The sequence below is a fragment of the Nannospalax galili genome, unplaced genomic scaffold, assembly GCF_000622305.1.
Source record: "Nannospalax galili isolate Female #2095 unplaced genomic scaffold, S.galili_v1.0 scaffold660, whole genome shotgun sequence".
Classification (NCBI taxonomy): domain Eukaryota; kingdom Metazoa; phylum Chordata; class Mammalia; order Rodentia; family Spalacidae; genus Nannospalax; species Nannospalax galili.
Window position 1 is genome coordinate 2,603,815 of NW_008349073.1, and position 18,406 is coordinate 2,622,220.

The 18,406-nt window shown below is 39.8% G+C and overlaps 1 protein-coding gene across 2 annotated transcripts in view; it reads right to left on the reverse strand.

Moving 5' to 3' along the window:
* The window catches only part of Snd1 (staphylococcal nuclease and tudor domain containing 1), a 462,156-nt gene that overhangs the window by 169,404 nt on the left and 274,346 nt on the right, over positions 1-18,406 (reverse strand). The gene's annotated exons all lie outside the window — the stretch shown is intronic.

The following is an 18,406-nucleotide window of genomic DNA, read 5'->3' on the forward strand; positions in this document are numbered from 1 at the left end:
CCACAATGACGAAGACCACATCAGATAAGCACAAATAATTATGGAAATGAAAAACACACAGAACCATCTAGCATTTTCAAAACTTTTTTCATGTATCAACACAAGTCCACACATTCTACTCTCAAGAGTACCAAGTGTGAACATTTTGTGTCTCAGAGCTCTTGACCACACAGGCGCTAAGGGCTTTCAAATCCTTTGAGTCGCTCAAGCTAATTAAAGAGATGACAGAGTAAGCAAGCATCAAAATATCACATCACATATGCTGGGGGAATAGTCACTGGATTTGAGAATTCAGAGGTTTTTCAGCTCAGCCAATAGAGCTGTAAACTGCCTCCTAGGATAGCAAGCTCTGCATACTTTCCTGACTTCTGTGCTATAAACTGTCTACACTTAGACTCTTCACCTAGCAACAGAGCTATTGTATCTAAATTAATGTATATCTGCTATTAAAAATTTAACAAGCCATCAAGTAGTTCAGTTTTCACAGCAGCCAAAGGGCTCCTCTCACTAAGAATCAGTGACATAGGCTGGGATGAAAACAATATAGTAATGAGATTCATCCTCCCTTCAAACAGGTTCTTAGAGAAGAGAAGCAGTCATCCATTCTTGGTCTTTCTAAGGGCATAGTGGTAAAAGTTAAGCTAACAATGAGTTTTAGTGGGTTGGAGACTTCTTCATTGAGCACTTAAGTGACACATATTCTACTACACATATTCGGCAGGAAAAATGCTATTCTGCTTCAGTTGGCTGAAGTCCAGAACAGTCAAGTAAGACAAATGCTCCAAGGCAACAAAAGCATTACCTGATTAAAATCCTTTTGCCATACTAGTCTAAATCTGGGACATTATTCATGAGCTCAGCCAGTAAGTCAACAACAATTATTGAACTGATTATTGCAAATCATGAAACAACCTAATGTCATTGAAAAGAAGGCCTCCACCCAAACCTGGAGTGATCTACATGGGTATTTTGCTTTTGTTTTTTGTTTTTGGCCTTTTAAAGAAACAGATTTTTGCTTACCACTGTCTTTTAGTTATATTTATGATTCTTACAGGCGTAACAAATGTGTGTGCATGTGCACACACACAGACACACACACACGCTTTTAATGTTAGTACTAACAAGGGAGTTGCAGTCAATCTCCTTCGTTTTGCTAAGTAGGAGGGCAAGTTATTGCCAGCTTAATCAGGGGAGATTTATCAAGGAGGTTCAAGGGACCTGACTGCTATCTATGTAATGAAATCCACAGATATTCCTGACTCCTTTTAGGCTAAACTCTCAATGACTTGACTCCAGAAATGACATTGGAAAGACAACAAATAGAAAGGTATGCACTGACTATGGTAAAGATTAGCAGAGGAAAACTGAAGGCATAAAAACAAAATTTAAAGGCATACCATGTTTATTTCCAGAAGCAAAACTGTAAGATAAGACATGGAGCTCCTATATTCTTGGGGTAAGTATTCTTAGATGAGATGGATGAGAAGAATACTTGGGATAAGTATTCTTAATGGATGGCATGGACTATCCATTAGGAAGAATGAGAAGATCTTATAATATCAAATTAAATAGAATGTAATAACCAAAAGATGTCAACTCTTTCGATTATCGGTCATAGCCACAGGATGGTGTCTGTCTTTTCTTGTTAACTCTGCCCAGCATGTCTTTCATCAATGTGAAAATTCTTGAAATCATTAGTATTTGTTTCGGTAGCTCTAATGAAAAGACTGGTAAAGAATATTGGTGATTCTCCTCAGGTGATGTCACCATAAATCATTTCCTGGTAATTTGGATTCAGAAATTATTTTAGAAATTTGTACTATATTATAATAAAATGGCCTGAACGTGGTTAGGTAATTTGCCTTTCAAAGAGACTGCATAAGCACAGCAATTTGGCCATGTGTTTCAGTCTCATATTCACTTTTAGGGTTAATAAGAGAAACATAAATAAAAGCTAAATAAGAGAAAATTTGTTACAAAAAACAAAGTGTAAAAGAAACCAGTTTAGGCTCTACTGTGAAGCCGAAAATACCAGCAGATCTTAAGGACAGTATGGTGATAAAGTTCAAAACATGTTATTAATATTGTACATGTGTTATATGTATCTTGTTTGTTTGGTTTTGTTGAGAGAGGGTCTCATTGTAGCCCTGAATGACCTTGGACTCCCTATGAAGACCAGGCTGGGTCAAACCCAGAGCTCTGCCTGCCTCTGCCTCCAGAGTGCCAAGATTAAAGGTGTGTGCTGCCATATCCCACCTAACAAATATTTGAGGTTTTGGTTGTTAGCCTTAGCCTTTAACAGTTGCACCATCATCTTTCCAGCCCCTAACATATTTTTAATTCTCTTCCAATAACATAAAACCACAACTCATTCAGATCTAGTAATATTAAAGATTTCTATAGAGAAATGTAGTCCTGATTTTTTCTTTTTTTGGTCTTTTTGAGACAGGGTCTTCCTGCAGCCCCAGGTGGCCACACAGAGATATACCTGCCTCTGCCTCCCAAGGGCTGGGATTAAAGATGTGTGCCACCACACCCAGCCTCCAAATACATTTTTAAAAAGAAACATTAAAAAACACAGATTTAAAGATACTGAGCCATGTAACACAGAATGCTCACTTCAAGGCAAAAGCAATACTCATGCTGTGCTGCACAGATCAGGATTTCTGCAGCTCATTCACAAAAGGGCTGAGAACCTACTGCCACAGTTTCCTGGTACTGCACTGGCTCTAGGCTTTGAGAATCCAAGCAGGTAAATTAGGTATGTTTCTCTGTTATCTACACCAATATTCCCCTCCATTGGTGTAAATAATCAAGCAGCAACTGTATTTCTGAGCAAAAATCTTTTTTGTTGCACTGGTAGTTTTCACATTACCTGTGCTTCACAACAAACCATACGTAAGTATTTTCCTGTACTCTTGGAAAAGCTAATTTAAAATTGCATTAGCCACATTTAACCTGCTATTGTGGATGGCATCTCTTTAAGGAATGTTTCTGCCTCCTCAATACACCTTGAAATTGAGAAAGTAATGATGCAACGAATGTGCCCAGGGTGACTCGTTTCAAAGCATGTTAATATCTATGCCTCAAATTTAGAGGAACAGGGTTTGGAATTACTCTGAAGAAAGGCTGGACGAGAGAGAGAGAGAGAGAGAGAGAGAGAGAGAGAGAGAGAGAGAATGGTTATAAACATATCATAATTATAGGTCTCCATTCTGCCTTCCTCTGGATTAGGCCCAGTCTTTCAAATGTGGATACATCAGATCTTTCTTTCAAAAAAAATTTTTTTTTACATTTATAAAATTTGTGTGTGTGCGCACACATGTGCTGCAGTATGCATGTGGAGGTCAGAGCACAACTTGTGGAGTTGGATCTAGCCTTTCACTATGTAGGCTCAGGAGATTGAACTCAGGTTGTCAGGTGTTGGCAAGTGCTGCTGCCCACTGAATCACCTCACTGGCCCTCCATCAGATCTTTCTATGCCTGTAAGAAGTTTCTAGCCGGGCGTGGTGGCACATGCCTTTAATGCCAGCACTTGGGAGGCAGAGGCAGGCGGATATCTGCGAGTTCAAGGCCAGCCTGGTCTACATAGTGAGTTCCAGGACAGCTGGAGCTACAGGGAGACCCTGTCTCAAAAGACCAAAAAAAAAAAAAAAAAATAATAATAATAGTAATAATAATTTCCTTTAGTAGCTGGACTACAAATTTTCTCCACAATGTACTTTCCTGTTGGCTGGGCATAGTGTGCATACCTATAATCTTAGCACTTAGAAGGTAGAGGCAGGAGGATCAGGAGTTCAAGGTCATCCTTGGTTACATAAACTGGAAGTGGTACTACATGCCTATAACCCAGTACTGTGAAAGTGGAGGCAAGAGAATCAGAAATTTGAGGTCATCTTCAGCTACACACAAACCTAGAAGTCAGTGTGAGATATATAAAAGTCTGTCATAAAAACAGAAACTAACCCAAGAATGTATCTTCCTGCGAATATAGCTGGACTCAAAAACATATTTATTATTTATGTATGAGTGTTTTGCCTGCATGTGTGTAACTGTACTATGTGCATGAAATGCCTGCAGAGGCCAGAAGAGGACGTCAGATCCCCTGGAATTGGAGTGTGTGTGCATGCACATGCTGCTGCAGTGTGCATGAAAAGGTCAGAGTAAAACTTGTGGAGCTGGTTCTTACTGCCGTATGGGTGCTGAGAATCAAACTGGGGTCCTCTGGAAGAACAGCAAGTCTTCTTAAAAGTTGAGCCATCTCTCCAGCCCCACAACTGAATTTTAAAAACAACTTTTGCATTGAATTACCAGGGTTGAGAGTGAGAATACTGACTGCTTGGAGGTAGAAAGCTGAGGAAGTAGAATTCTTAAAATAGGCACAGGACAGAGGTTATCTGAGAAAACACCATTTAGACTGTCAGATTACCTGTACCCTCAAAGAGCATAAATTAAAATCCTGTCAAATTCTGGAGCAGAGTTTGAAGCTGTTCACATGCACATGATGTTAGCAAAAGGAATTCTATTATTTTCCCACAGAAAATCCCCATAAAGTGAGCATGAAACTAGAATGGCCGGGCTAAGGCATTCAAGAGCATAGGGAAATGGAAGATGGTAAGCCTATTAGCTATCCGTTCACCACTCAGGATTATAATGTGCAAGGCTCAACTGGCAACTGTTAGTAAAGAAGCTCACCAGTTACTTATCATCATCACAGTCAGCACTCAGGAAGCTCAGTGGTGAAGACTTGGCTTCTTGGAGGTACCAGTAGGTATTCTGTCTATCCTAGAACATTTCTTCTCTACAAGAACTGGCTGTATTGCTAGGCACCATCATGGCCAACCTAAGGATAAAGGATATCACTGTGTGGGTCCAACCAACTGTAATGTGTAAGCAGTGAACAAGAGGACAGATACAGATAAGAGTGCTGCGAGCAGAACTAATCGCTAAGGATACTGAAGCACTTGGGTTCTTTCATTTTAAGGTGTATTGTGATCATTTACTGCCATAGTTATCTATCTTTGCAGGGCTGTACAGACCAGGAGAATTACTTCTGCAGTGGTGTGGAAGACAAATCACAACTATATCCCCTACTAGAAAGCCAAAAGGCTTTCACTCATCACTTCACACTCTTCCTCTCTTTCACATGCTGGGCTCTGTGGCCATAAGTGACATTTTAATTCACAGAATGGGTTTATGATTCTCTGCGAGGAGCCAGATGTACAGCATGATAATCTCTTGAAATAAACCGGACACGAGTGGGGAAGACACTTGGGAATGCAATCCAGCTCCAGTGTTAGCACAAAGCACTTAACAATCTGAAACAAAACAACAACAAAAAATCTGAAACCAGCCAGGCATGGTGGCATGTGCCTTTAATCTCAGCCCTTGGGAGGCAGAGGCAGGTGGATCTCTGTGAGTTCAAGGCCAGCCTGGTCTACATAGTGAGTTCCAGGCCAGCTGGGGCTACAGGGAGACCCTGTCTCAAAAAGACCCCCCCCCAAAAAAAAAAAGGTCTGAAACCAACTTTCCCTGGCTGGTTATTAATATTTCACAGTAAGATGTGTGTGTGTGTGTGTGTGTGTGTGTGTGTGAACTTCAATAAGTTGCACATTTAATAGGAATGAAACAAACAACAGACAACTGTGGAGAAAAATGGACTAGAACAAACCAGAACAAAATAATATCACAAACAATATCACAACACTTGTTTAAAAAGGTAGTGAATCTAGGCCATCAATAACTTTTCATTAAGTGTTGTCTGGTTTACAACAATGTGAGAACATTGTCGGTTTAGGTAACACAGCAGCTCACTCAGGCCTACTACATGTCAGAATATAGAAGTGGCAATCTGGACCTGGGCTCCATCCTTGGAACATGACTCCAGAGGACCCCATAGGAGCACAAGCTAGAAGAAGCCTGCATTCTTATTTGTGGTGTTCTGAAAGCTAAGAATTCTGTTATTGAAGGAGGGCAGCTTGGGTAAATCAAGTTCCCAAGAGGGAACCTGCAAGGTAAGGACAGACAATAGGGTAGAAAAAGCCAGAATGATATGTGTACCATTGGAACTAGAAGATGGCAGCTGCGGAGCACACTAGTACCAGTGTGGCACTCCCAAATATCAAGGAAAAAAGTTACTCTTCAATTAAATTTGAAAGGAAATAAATTTTTTGCAACTTTGAGACATGCCTATTTCAGAAGTGCTACAAAGGACAGACATCTGTAAATGTTTTCATTTGGTTGATCCTGCTCACAATCTATGTGCTTTCTACCATGTACAATACTGAAGAAAGAAACCAGGCCTCAGCAAATGCTAGGAAGCAAAGACGCGTCTTTGTGTTTTAGAATGAAAACAGGCAGAGCAGCATGGTGACTGACAATCATGACCTCCCTCTACCACTGTGTAGCAGGACAATCGTGTACTGGGCTTCTTTGTAATCACTTATAACTCAAAATGACCTAACTATTCAACAATAGTTGTTTCTTGGAAGAAACAACTTGTGGCACAGAACAACATGTAATACTATTCTTCAGTAAAAATGATATAGGCAACTACAGCTATGGACCTCAAATACTAATTCCATAGCATGACATTTCTGCAAAAGCTCACTTGTGGGGGTTGTGGGTGGAACTTAGCTGTTAGTGTGCTTGCCTAACATGCATGAGGCTCTGGATCCCATCCCCAAGGACCACATAAAACTGGTCAGGGTGGTGCATATTTATAATCCCAGCACCCTGGAAGGTAAAGGCAGGAGGACCAGTGAGTTCAAGACCAGCCTGAAATGCATGAGATCCTGTCAAGACATAGAGGTGCATAAGGGAGGGAGAGACAGAAAGAGAAAGAGAGAGAGGGAGGGAGGAAAAGAGACATTTGTCAAAGCTTACAGAATTGTATACTATAATATTTTAATAGCATAAATATTAATTTTTTAAAGGTAAAAATAATCTGAAGACTATGCAGTCAGACATGGTGGCACAAACCTTTACACCAGCACTTAAGAGGCAAAGGCAGGTAGATCACTGTGAGTTCAAGGCAGGTCTAATCTGCAAAGTGAGTTCAAAGCCAGACAGGGCTACGAGAAGAAAAAATAATATGCAAAACTTTAATTTTAAACTCAAGAAAACTTTTACCATAGTCAAATAGCTTATTATTAAGTAGGAAAAAAATATAACAAGTTCAAAACAGATTATTCAGTATTCTTTTAAAATTTGTAAAATTTATTTTATGTGTATGAGTGTACTGCCTGTATATATATAAGTGCACCCGTGTTGTGCAGTGCCTGCAGGTCAGAAGAGGGTATCAGATCCCCTGGAACTGGAGTTAAGGACAGTTGTTAGCTGCCATGTGGTGCTGGGAATCAAACCCAGGTCCTCTGCAAGAGCAGTCCGTGCTCTTAATTGCTGAGTCATCTCTCCAGTCCCAGGAGTTATCTTTTAAATGAGTTACTTTAATATAAATACTGAATGTATTAAAGCATTTGAAAATTTTAAATCAGAAAATGGTTTGTATGAGACGGAGGTTAGAGGAGAATATGGGAAAACAATCTTATCAGTTTCCCAAAAGCAGCCCAAGAAAGTTCCAATTCTTAGGCAATCATTGAAAGAAAGCATGAAGAAGTTGGTATCCTCACCCTGGAACAAAGAAGACATGTTTTGTTCAAAGAAATAATGAAGTTGGAACCTGGAAAGGGTGCATGCCTGTTATCCCAGGACACGGGGCTAAGGAATTCAATACTTCAAGGCCAGCTTCAGCTATGTAGATAGGAAATTTGAGTCTAGCCTGGGCTACACAAGACCCCGTTTCAAAACAAGGGGCTGAAGAAATGTCTCAGTAGTTAAAAGCACTGGTTGCTCTTACAGAGGACCTGGGTTTGATTCCCAGCACCTGTATTATAGTTACCAGCCAGCTGTCACTAACTCCAGTTCCAGGGGATCCGGTGCCCTCTCCTGGCCTCTGCAGTCATTGCACACAGAGGTACATTTACATGCAGGCAAAAGATCCAATGAGATGGCTCAGGTGGTAAAGGCAACTTTTGCCAAGCTTGATCACCTGAGTCCAATTCCCAGGATTCAAATGGTAAGAACTGATTATGTAAAGTTGTCCTCTGACCAACACACACACACACACGCCTGGGCATGTGTATGCATTCTATCACCAATAAGAAATACGTTGTTGGCTTTAAATTTTTTTTTTCAATTTTATGTGTATGAGTGTTTTGCCTGCATGTAAGTACACCTGAGTTGCACAATGTGTAGGCCAGAAGAGGGCATCAGGTGAGGTGCCATGTGGGTGCTGGGAACCCAATTCAGGTCCTCTGCAAGGGCAGCCAGTGATCTTAACCACTGAGCCATCTCTTCAGCCCCATCTACAAAACTTTTTTGCAAGGTTAAAGTTAGGCATAGAAATTACAGATAATCGTATATCTGTGTTTCATTAAAAGGATGAAAGTAGATACCTAAGCTAGAATAAGAAATCACATGCACAAATTTGTTCTCCTCCTGACTCGAGTCCAACCTAACACAGGCAGTGTAGCCAGTAGAGCTGAGCCAAGGGTGCCAACTCATATTCTTCCCAAGACCAATCAATTCACAAATCATGTGAAAGTTACAACTCACAAAATTCATGGTTATCTAAAAGAATTTCCATAAACAGGATCTATATTTTGCTGCCCTCTGCCCCAATTTCATTCCGAATTGTCTTCCTCCACCTTATTCCTGCTTTTTAGTGCTCTTCTCAACAGGACACTACTGTAACTTGTGGTTCAACTGATAGTCATGACTTTAATCCTATGTTTCCATATAGAACAGCTGTCCCTGTGAAGCGCTTCCCCCAGGGGCTCTCCAATCCTGCTGACCTCTGTATGGGGGTCTGCCAGCCTTTTGCTTTATCAGGACCCTAGAAAGTCCCTCCATAGCTATCCTGAACTGTGTGCTTCCCAGATTCACACCATCTGCTTTCTTGTCTTACATTGTTTTTTCTTAAACAAATTTCTGTTCAAATCTCAGAGAAAATTTCTTATCTTTCTAAGGTCAGATAAACACAGAATTGCATTTGTATTTCTATTCAGGAGAAAGACTACCCTGTTCAGAGAACCTTGAATCAATAATAAATTCCTTTGGTTATTCAACAGCATAGCAATATATCATACTTTTGATACCACCATACGTTGTAGTTATGAGGTAAAGAAAAGTGATTTAATTATGAAGCAACTATAAGTACTCTAAAAAAATAGGCACAAGACATGGCAATTTGTTTCCTGCTTCAAAAATACCAATTTGAAAGAGAAAAAATGTTTGTGGGGAGCATAACATATTGGGAGAAATACCTTTAAATTATTTTCAGATTAAATATTCCCTAAAACCATGGAATTTCTTCACATTATAAATACCTAATTAATATCAAATTAACCATTAAATTGATGAGGCAACAGTGAGAGGCAGTACTTCTGTTTTGAACTGGTAAAGATAATGCGACCAACCAGGAACTGCCCCCCCCCCGTCTTTTTGAAGCAGGGTCTCCCTGTAAGCCCCAGCTGTCCTGGAAGTCACTATGTAGACCAGGCTGGCCTTGAACTCACAGAGATCTGCCTGCCTCTGCCTCCCAAGTGCTACTTTTCTAAGAATCAAATGATGAATCTTTATAATAATAGACTAGCAACTTTGGAAGTGAAGCACAAGATTAATTTAGACATGGCATGTGTCACTGAGAATATAAAATATAGTGATCAGCCACAGGTTACAAATGGGCATCAGCAACAAGGCTGGATTAAAAAGCATTTTAAAGAAGTGAAACACTACTTTTTTGTTAAAAGTTTCAGACAGATTTTTATTACTTCCAATGTCTCTACAGGTAAGAATTTATTATAGAAACATAAAAATGGCTCAAGAGATAATTAAATGAAATGTACAGAGTAAAGAATCTAAAGAGGACCCAATGAGGGTCTTTCATCTCATGGGCAAATCGAGAACTCCGGGAAGGAAATCGATGACATGCAAAACTCTGCCCTACTCCAGACAAGAACACAGATTTTTTCCTAAATATTTTCGATCTGTTGTTGATTTGACTGTATGGATGTTGTGCTGGATAGCTTTAGTGTCAACTTGACACACCTGGGTTGAGGGAGCCTCAATTGGGGAATTGCCTCTATTGGACTGGCCTGTGGCCATGTCTGTGGGGTATTTTCTTGATGACTGATGTGGGAAAGCCCAGGCCACTGTGGGTGGTGCCACCCCTGGGCAGGTAGGCCTGTGTTGCATAAGAAAGCAGGCTGAGCAGAGGGTCAGGGGAGCAAGCCAGTAAGTAGTGTTCTTCCATGGCCCTTTGTGCTCCAGCTCCTCCCTCCGGGTTTCTGCCCTGGGTTCCTACCTTAGACTCCCTGATGAACTGTGACCTAGGAGATTGTAAGATAAAATAAACCCTTTCCTCCCCAAGTTGGTATTGGTCAGAGTATTTTGTCACAGCAACGGAGAAACAAACTAGAACAGATGTATAACTCATAGATATGGAGGCTGAATACACTTTTAAGTATTCGATTTTGCCTGCAGACCTATCAATACTGGTCCCATAAACATTCAGTGAAAGCATTTTTATCTTTAATTAGATTTTTTAAAAGCTTGATGTTTCTAAAGTAAATAAAAATTAGGTGATTATACAATTTGAAAAAGAAAGTTCTAGTTTCCTCAAAATGGAGACAAATGCCAACCATTATGGTAGAAACCTATTAATTAAAACCTAAGGTAGTGTTTTGAATAACACAAAATGTATCAAAATAAAACCCTACTCACATTACTCAATATCTTTAGAACAGTAAAAATATGCTATTCTGTTCTACTCTGTAATACTGTTTTAAGAAAATAATTTCTGACTATAATTTAGTTAAAGATTGTTTAAAATCTATATCATAATATATACATCCCCCAAATCTCTAAATTTAATACCAAGAGATGGATTAAAGCAATTTCAATGCAACAATTTAAACATATCCAATAATTGCTTACAAAGCACCACCTATTACTCTTCACGGAACAAACTGAAGAGTTAATAATAATAAAATATTAACCTTGTCAGATATTTACTCAAGACTTTCTCCCATTCTAAAGTCTATTTCTTCACTCAATTATTTCCTTTGCTATACAGAATTTTTCATTTCATCTAATCCCATTTATTAATTCTTGGTTTTGTTTCTTGAACTAGTGGAGTCCTTTTCAGACAGCTCTCAAAAGATGAAGAACAAATAAATAGCCATTAAATATGAAAAAATATTTAATATCCTTAACCATCAAGTAAATGTAATTTAAAACTATATTTAGATTCCATCTCATTCATTAGAAATGCTGTCATTAAGGATACAAAGAGCCGGGCATGGTGGTGCATGCCTTTAATCCCAGCACTTAGGAGGCAGAGGCAGGTGGATCTCTGTGAGTACAAGGACAGCTGGGGCTACAGGGAGACCCTGCCTCAAAAAAGACCAAAAAAAAAAAAAGAAAGAAAGAAAGAAAGAAAGAAAGAAAGAAAGGGAAAAGAATACAAATAAAGGAGCTAGCTTGGTGTCACATGCCTTAGTCCCAGGACTTGGGAGGCAGAGGCAGGGGATCTCTGAGTTCCAGGCCAGCCCAGGCTACATAGACTACATCTCAAAAAAAAACAAAAAACAATGATGGCGGCAAATAAAGGTTGGTAATATGGCTTAGTAGGCAAGGGGCTTGCCATTAAGCTTGAAGACTTGAATTCAATCTCTAGAATCTATATGGTGGAAGGAGAGAAGTGACTCCCCAAAATTGTCCTCTGACTGCTTCATGTATGCTGGGGGGCATGAACGTGTATGCTAGTGAGATGTGGGGAAAGGAGAACCCTTATACATTATTAGTGGGAATGCACATCCAGTCACCATGGAAATAAGCATGGAGGGCCCTCAAAAAACTAAAATTACTACATGACCCTGCTACACCACTCCTGGGTATACACCCAAAAGCCTCTAAGTCAACATGTCATATACTAGTACAACCATGTTTACTGTAGCACTATTCACAATAGCCTAGTTATGGAATTAAGCTAGATGTAAAGGATAAAGAAAACAATGTATATATCTACAATGGATGTTTTTCAAGGTTTACTTTATTTTTTTTAACTTAAAAAATTATTGAGAATTTCATACATGCATTATTTTCAAAGATTTCATTATTTATGTATCTATCTCCATTTGGGTGCCCATGGAGGCCAGGAGAGGGTGTTGGATCCCCTGGAGTTGGAGCTACACGTGATTTTGTATGTGTGTCTCTAAGTTGCTATGTATTAGTGCAGGTACCTGAGGAGGCCAGAAGACGGCATTAGGTTCCCTAGAGCTGGAGTTATAAGTAGTTACCAGCTGCATAATGTGGGAACTAGGAATGAAATTCTGGTCCTCTGCAAGAGGAGCTCTTAACTGCTGAGTCACCTCTCTGGCCCCCACAATGGAGTTTGATTTAACCATAAAGAAGAGTGAAATTATGTAATTTAATCATAATACTAGGTAAAATAAAACTCAGAAAGATGACCATTACATTTTTCTCATATGTGAGTCCTAGATTTTATAGAAAGCCATAAAATCCTATATATGTACATATATGAAAGAGGACAGAGGGAAGGAAGGTACCTAGTGGGATGGATGGAAGGAAAGAAAGAGGGAGGATGAGGGGTGAATAGAGAAAACATAGAACGTCTCTACCCCCAAAAGAGCTTTTAACACTTAAAAAAAAAAAAAAAAGAAAGAAAGAAAAAAAAAATGAAATGGGAAGGAGGGGGAGAAAAAGCCACAATCTGGTGAACAGATGTATTAACACAAAAAATTTCCTGGTGGTAGTGGTGCAGATGAATTTTATATCCTACTTATATCTGATGCATTAAAAAAATTGGCAGGAGAATTTGTGTAAGGAAAAATGAGTGTTCTTATATTTAAAAAGAAGGAACTATATTAACATTTAAGGCTAATTCAGCTTTGGTCAGACAACTGTCCCTCCAGTTTCCTGGAGCCCTCTAAAAAGAATTTTTTATATTTTGAGACAAGAATTTTTAATGTGGAATAGTCTGCAAACTGATGTGGAAAACATGCTGATTGGATGTTGATGTGGAATTTGTTTTATGATTCAATCAAAAGGATTTAAGCACAGTGGTTCCTGGTGCCGAGAACAAGCTAAGTAGCCCTTCTCCCAAAGAATAAAGGTTTATCAAAGTCATAAAGGTACAAAATAAACAAAGCTTATACATCAGGATGGTGTGCGAATGTTTAAAAATGTGTTCCTAGTCAGGCAGTAGCACGTTGTAAAAAGCCTCAAAAGCAGGTTCAAAAACAGATTTAATAAAGTGTACCTAGGATTTCTCACAGATGTGGGAATGATGAGATAATAGGCTTACACAGCACCAAAACAACCCCTACAGAAAAACATTTTATGGTAGTTATAATGCAGATCTTTGGGTGTCTGTGGGATTTCAGATTCTTCCTAAGGCAGCATGTAGTGTTTACTCTTAGCCTTACCCAATGGCTTTACAATTTTGATAGTGGTAAACCACATGTAGACATTATATTGGTATCAAATGTGAGTCGTTAGGGATCTATGTGATCGATGGAAAGCCACACAGATTGCCTGAGTGATAGAACTGAAATGAAGAGCTCTGGTCAAGAGGAAAGAAGTCCATTCAATCAAGGATCTCATATCACTATCATTCATTTCTCCATCAATGTGTATGTAATTATAGAAGCGCTCAGATTTTTCAAACATTCTAAACTGCACAGACACCATTATTACAAAAGTTTATGTATTTCCCATTTTAAGGAAACTCCTAAAATAGAGGTCTACAGAAGGAAGCCAGCTCTTGCTGCTAATCCACTTGAGATGATTTCTAGTTCTGCTATCCCACTCCCTTCCTCCATCTTATACAAACATTAAAGGCATGAGCAACCCATGGTGCTAAACTGTGCACTGGGCAATTCTTAGGCTTCATCTGGCCTAATGCCGATGCAGCAGAGTTTGTTAATGACACTATTTCTCCTCTGTCTATCACATTATCAATTTTCTTCCAACAGCCTGGGCACAAACCTTTTAAATTTCCTTGGCCAGCAACTCCCCCAGTCTGCTATATGATCTTGAAATGTGAGATAAAGGCCAAGGCCTAGGGGCTCTTCTCTCTTTAGATGCTCTGAGGGGCCCAGTGAGATGGCTCAGCAGGCAAAAATGCTTGCCATGTAAGCCTGATGACCTGAGCTGATTCTCAGAACCTACTGTGAAAGGAGAGAACCAACTCTCCAACAGTGGTCTCAAACCTCCATGTGTACATGTGTGCCTACACACATATACATTAATAAATAAAATTAATAAAAATTTAAAATAAATTTAAAGCTGGGCAGGGTGGTGAATGCCTTTAATCTCAGCACTCCGGAAGCAGACAGAGGCAATGGATTTTTGAGTTCCAGGCTAACATGGTCTACATTGTGAAACTGTCTCTAAATAAATGAACAGAAATAAAGGGCAGGGGAGGAGATCAAACTCAGGTGGGTGAAAGCACCTGAGTTTGATCCCAGAACCCACAGCAGGAGAGAAAAAGCTCCTGAATATTTGTCCTCTGACCCTGACATGCACACATACACAAAGACACACACACCAAATAAAACTAAATTTAATATAAAAAAAACATGCTTTAAGAGGACCCACAGGCTTCTCTCTCTCGGGTTAGTCAAATGGGCCCTCCGAACGTTGACTCCCCCAACCTCACTCACCCTCCCATCTCACCAGTCTCTCTTCCTAGCCTGCGTCCTGTCCCATTCCTTGTCTTGGTGCCCCAGACACCTGGGGAACCACCACTGCTTCTTCCTGATCCAGTGCATCCAGAGCAACTCAGTTCCTTCTCAGGTCCCCAGGAGCACTGCTTCTGGGCCTGACCCGGCCCTCACCTCCCTCTGCATCATGAGGCCTACAGGACCCACAGCAGGCCTCTCTCCTACCCTCAGGCTTCTCTCCCAGGTAAGTCCATTGAGTCCTACACATCAAGACTCCCCCAGCCACACTCACCCCAGCCTCATTCACCCTCCCATCTCTCCCACCGGTCTCTCCTCCTAGCCTGGGTCCTGTCCCATTCCCTGTTTTTGAGCCCCAGACACCTGGGAAACCACCACTGCTTCCTGATCCTTTGCATAAAAACCAACTCAGTTCCTTCTCAGGTCCTGAGAAGGGGCGCTCTGGGCCTGGATCCGGCCTCACCTACCTCTGCCTCCCTGGGTCTGCACAACCTGCCAGCCTCTGTCCTGGACAACAGGACTGACCTTTCCTCTTCCTGGCCCTTTGCATCCAGACCAACCCAGCTCCTCCATGCAGTCCCCAGGGGCCCTTGCTGCCTCCCGGCCCCATCTTCATTTGCATCTCTGAGAGGAACTGCCACCAGCTGCCCTAGACCAGCATGTATCCTGGGCCCTGCTCCCAGGCCAGTCCAACCCCCAAATTCCTGAGGCTAAACTCTTTCCTGGAGGGATCCAGACCTTAGGAGAAAGCCTGAGAGCATCTGATCCTCATCTGACTTGGGCCTCTGTGGGAACTCCTGAAGACAAAAGCAATCTGGCCACTCCAATATAGTATCAAAAGAAAGAATCTGAAGCTTAGAGGAACCAGCCTTTCATGCCCAAAAAGTAAACCACAAAAACACATACAGTTCACTAAGAGAAGCAGGCCTAAACTTGAAGGCATGAGTCTCACACAAGAATCAGAAACTACAAAAGAAATTCACATGTCAAAATCACAGAGAAAAAATAATAACATGAAAAACCAAAATAACGTATCCCCACAAAATACCAATAGACCTCTAGAGGAGTACAATGAGAACCCCCTAGAGATAACGCAGGACATGGAACTCAAAAGAACAATTAAAAACATGATAAAAGAATGCAGTGAATTTAAAGAATACACAAAGAAAGAAATCAAAGAACTGAAGGAAGAATTGAGAAAAGAGTTAGAAATATTGAAGAATACTCAGGCTGAAATGAAGAAGGAAGTGAAACACTCAATAAGCCAATTAGAAATGAACAGGAGAAAGCCTCACCAATAGGATGAACGAAATGGAAGATAAAGTGGATGAACTAGACCACTCAAGCAAAGATTATGAAAAATTTAAGAAATCACAAGAATGGAATATGCAGGAATTGTGTGACACCATAAAAAGACCAAACTTACGAATCATAGGCATACAGGAAAGAGAAGAATCCCAAGATAATGGCATGGACCAGATCTTCAACAGCATTGTGCAAGAAAATTTACCCAAATTAAAGAAAGACATGCCCATACAAATATAAGAAGCATACAGAATACCAAACAGACAGGACCAGAAAAGAAACTGTCCATGGCACATCATAGTAAAAATACTACACGTACAAAACAAAGAGACAATTCTGAAAGCTGCAAAAGAGAAACAACAAGTCACATATAAAGGAAAACCTATTAGGATTACAGCTGACTTTTCAGTGCAAACTAAGAAAACCAGAAGAGCCGGGACCCAAGTATTCTCAGTTTTAAATGACCACAGAGGCCAACCCAGACTATTATACCCAGCCAAAATGTTTATGATAGTCAAAGGGGAAAGAAAAATCTTCCATAACATAAATAGGATGAAGGAATTCATGTCCACAAAACCAGCCCTTCGGAGAGTTCTGGAAGCAATACAAAGAGCTGAAGGAAGGAATGACTATACCCAAGGGGTTGCAGAAAGAAATTCAATGAAGGTATAACTGTTGAAAAGTACAGCTACATCACTAATGAAAATAGAAATAAAAATGACAGGATTCAATACTCACCTTTCATTAATAACTTTAAATATTCATTGAACTCCCCAGTCAAAAGACACAGATTAGGTGAATGGGTTAAGAAACAAAACCCATCTTTTTGTTGTCTGCAAGAAACCCATTTCACTTTCAAGGACAGACACTATTTTAAAGTGAAAGGATGGAAAAAAAATATACCAAATAAATGATACTAAGAAACTCTAAGCAGGTGTAGCAACTCTTAATATCTGACAAAACAGAATTTGAATTAAAACTAATCAGAAGAGACAAAGAGGGCCACTTCATTCTGATCACAGGAACAATAAATCAAGAAGATATTACAATCATGAACATATATTCACCAAACTCTGGTGCACCCAACTTCATAAAAACAACACTACGGGACTTTAAGACCCAGATTAATCTCAACGCATTAATCCTAGGGGACTTCAATACTCCACTGTCTCCATTAGATAGGTCAACAGGGCAGAAAGTTAACTGAGAGACATCTGAATTAAACAATACCATATATCAAATGGACTTAACAGATATCTACCGAGTATTCCACCCAAATACCAAAGGACATACTTTCTACTCAGCACCCCATGGAACTTTCTCCAAAATCGACCATATACTGGGGCACAAAACAAAGCTCAGCAAATAATAAAAGTATTCCTGGAACTAAATGAAAAGGACAATACAAGACAACAAAACCTCTGGGATGTGCTAATAGCGGTCCTTAGAGGGAAGTTTATAGCTCTAAGTGCCTACATCAAAAAATCGGAAAGAACACAAATAAATGACTTAACATTGCAACTCAACATACTTGAAAAGCAACAGCAAATGAAACCCAAACCCAGCAGACAAGAGGAAATAACAAAACTCAGGGCAGAAATTAATGAAATTGAAACAAAGAAAACAATACAAAGAATCAACAAATCCCAGAGCTGGTTCTTTGAAAAGATAAACAAGATTGACAGATCACTAGCCCAGTTAAGCAAAAGAAAGAAAGAGCACCTCCGAAATCAACAAAATCAGAGATGTAAGGGGAACATCACAACAGGCACCAGAAAGATAAAAATCTAAAAGAAATGGATGGATATCTAAAGGCATGGGAACCACCAAAAGTAAACCAAGAAGAGATTAACAGCTTAAATAGACCTGTAACACAAAAAGAAATTGAAAGTAATACAAAACCTCCTGACTAAAAAAAAAACCCACCACAAGATGGATTTAGAACAGAATTCTATCAGACATTTAAAGAAGATCTGCGTCCAATACTACTTAATTTATTCAAAAAGATAGAAATGGAGGGAGAACTTCCAAATTCCTTCTATGAAGCCAGCATCACTCTAATACCAAAGCCAGGTAAAGATACAACCAAAAAAGAAAACTATAGACCCATATCCTTAATGAACATACACGCAAAAATTCTCAACAAGGTAACTTGCAAACAGCATACAGACATACATCAAAAAGATCATCCACCATGACCAAGTTGGCTTTATACCAGAGATGAAGGGATGGTTCAATATACTTAAGTCAATAAACATCATAAATCATATAAATGGGCTCAAAGACAAGAATCACATGGTCATCTCAATAGATGCAGAGAAGGCCTTTGACAA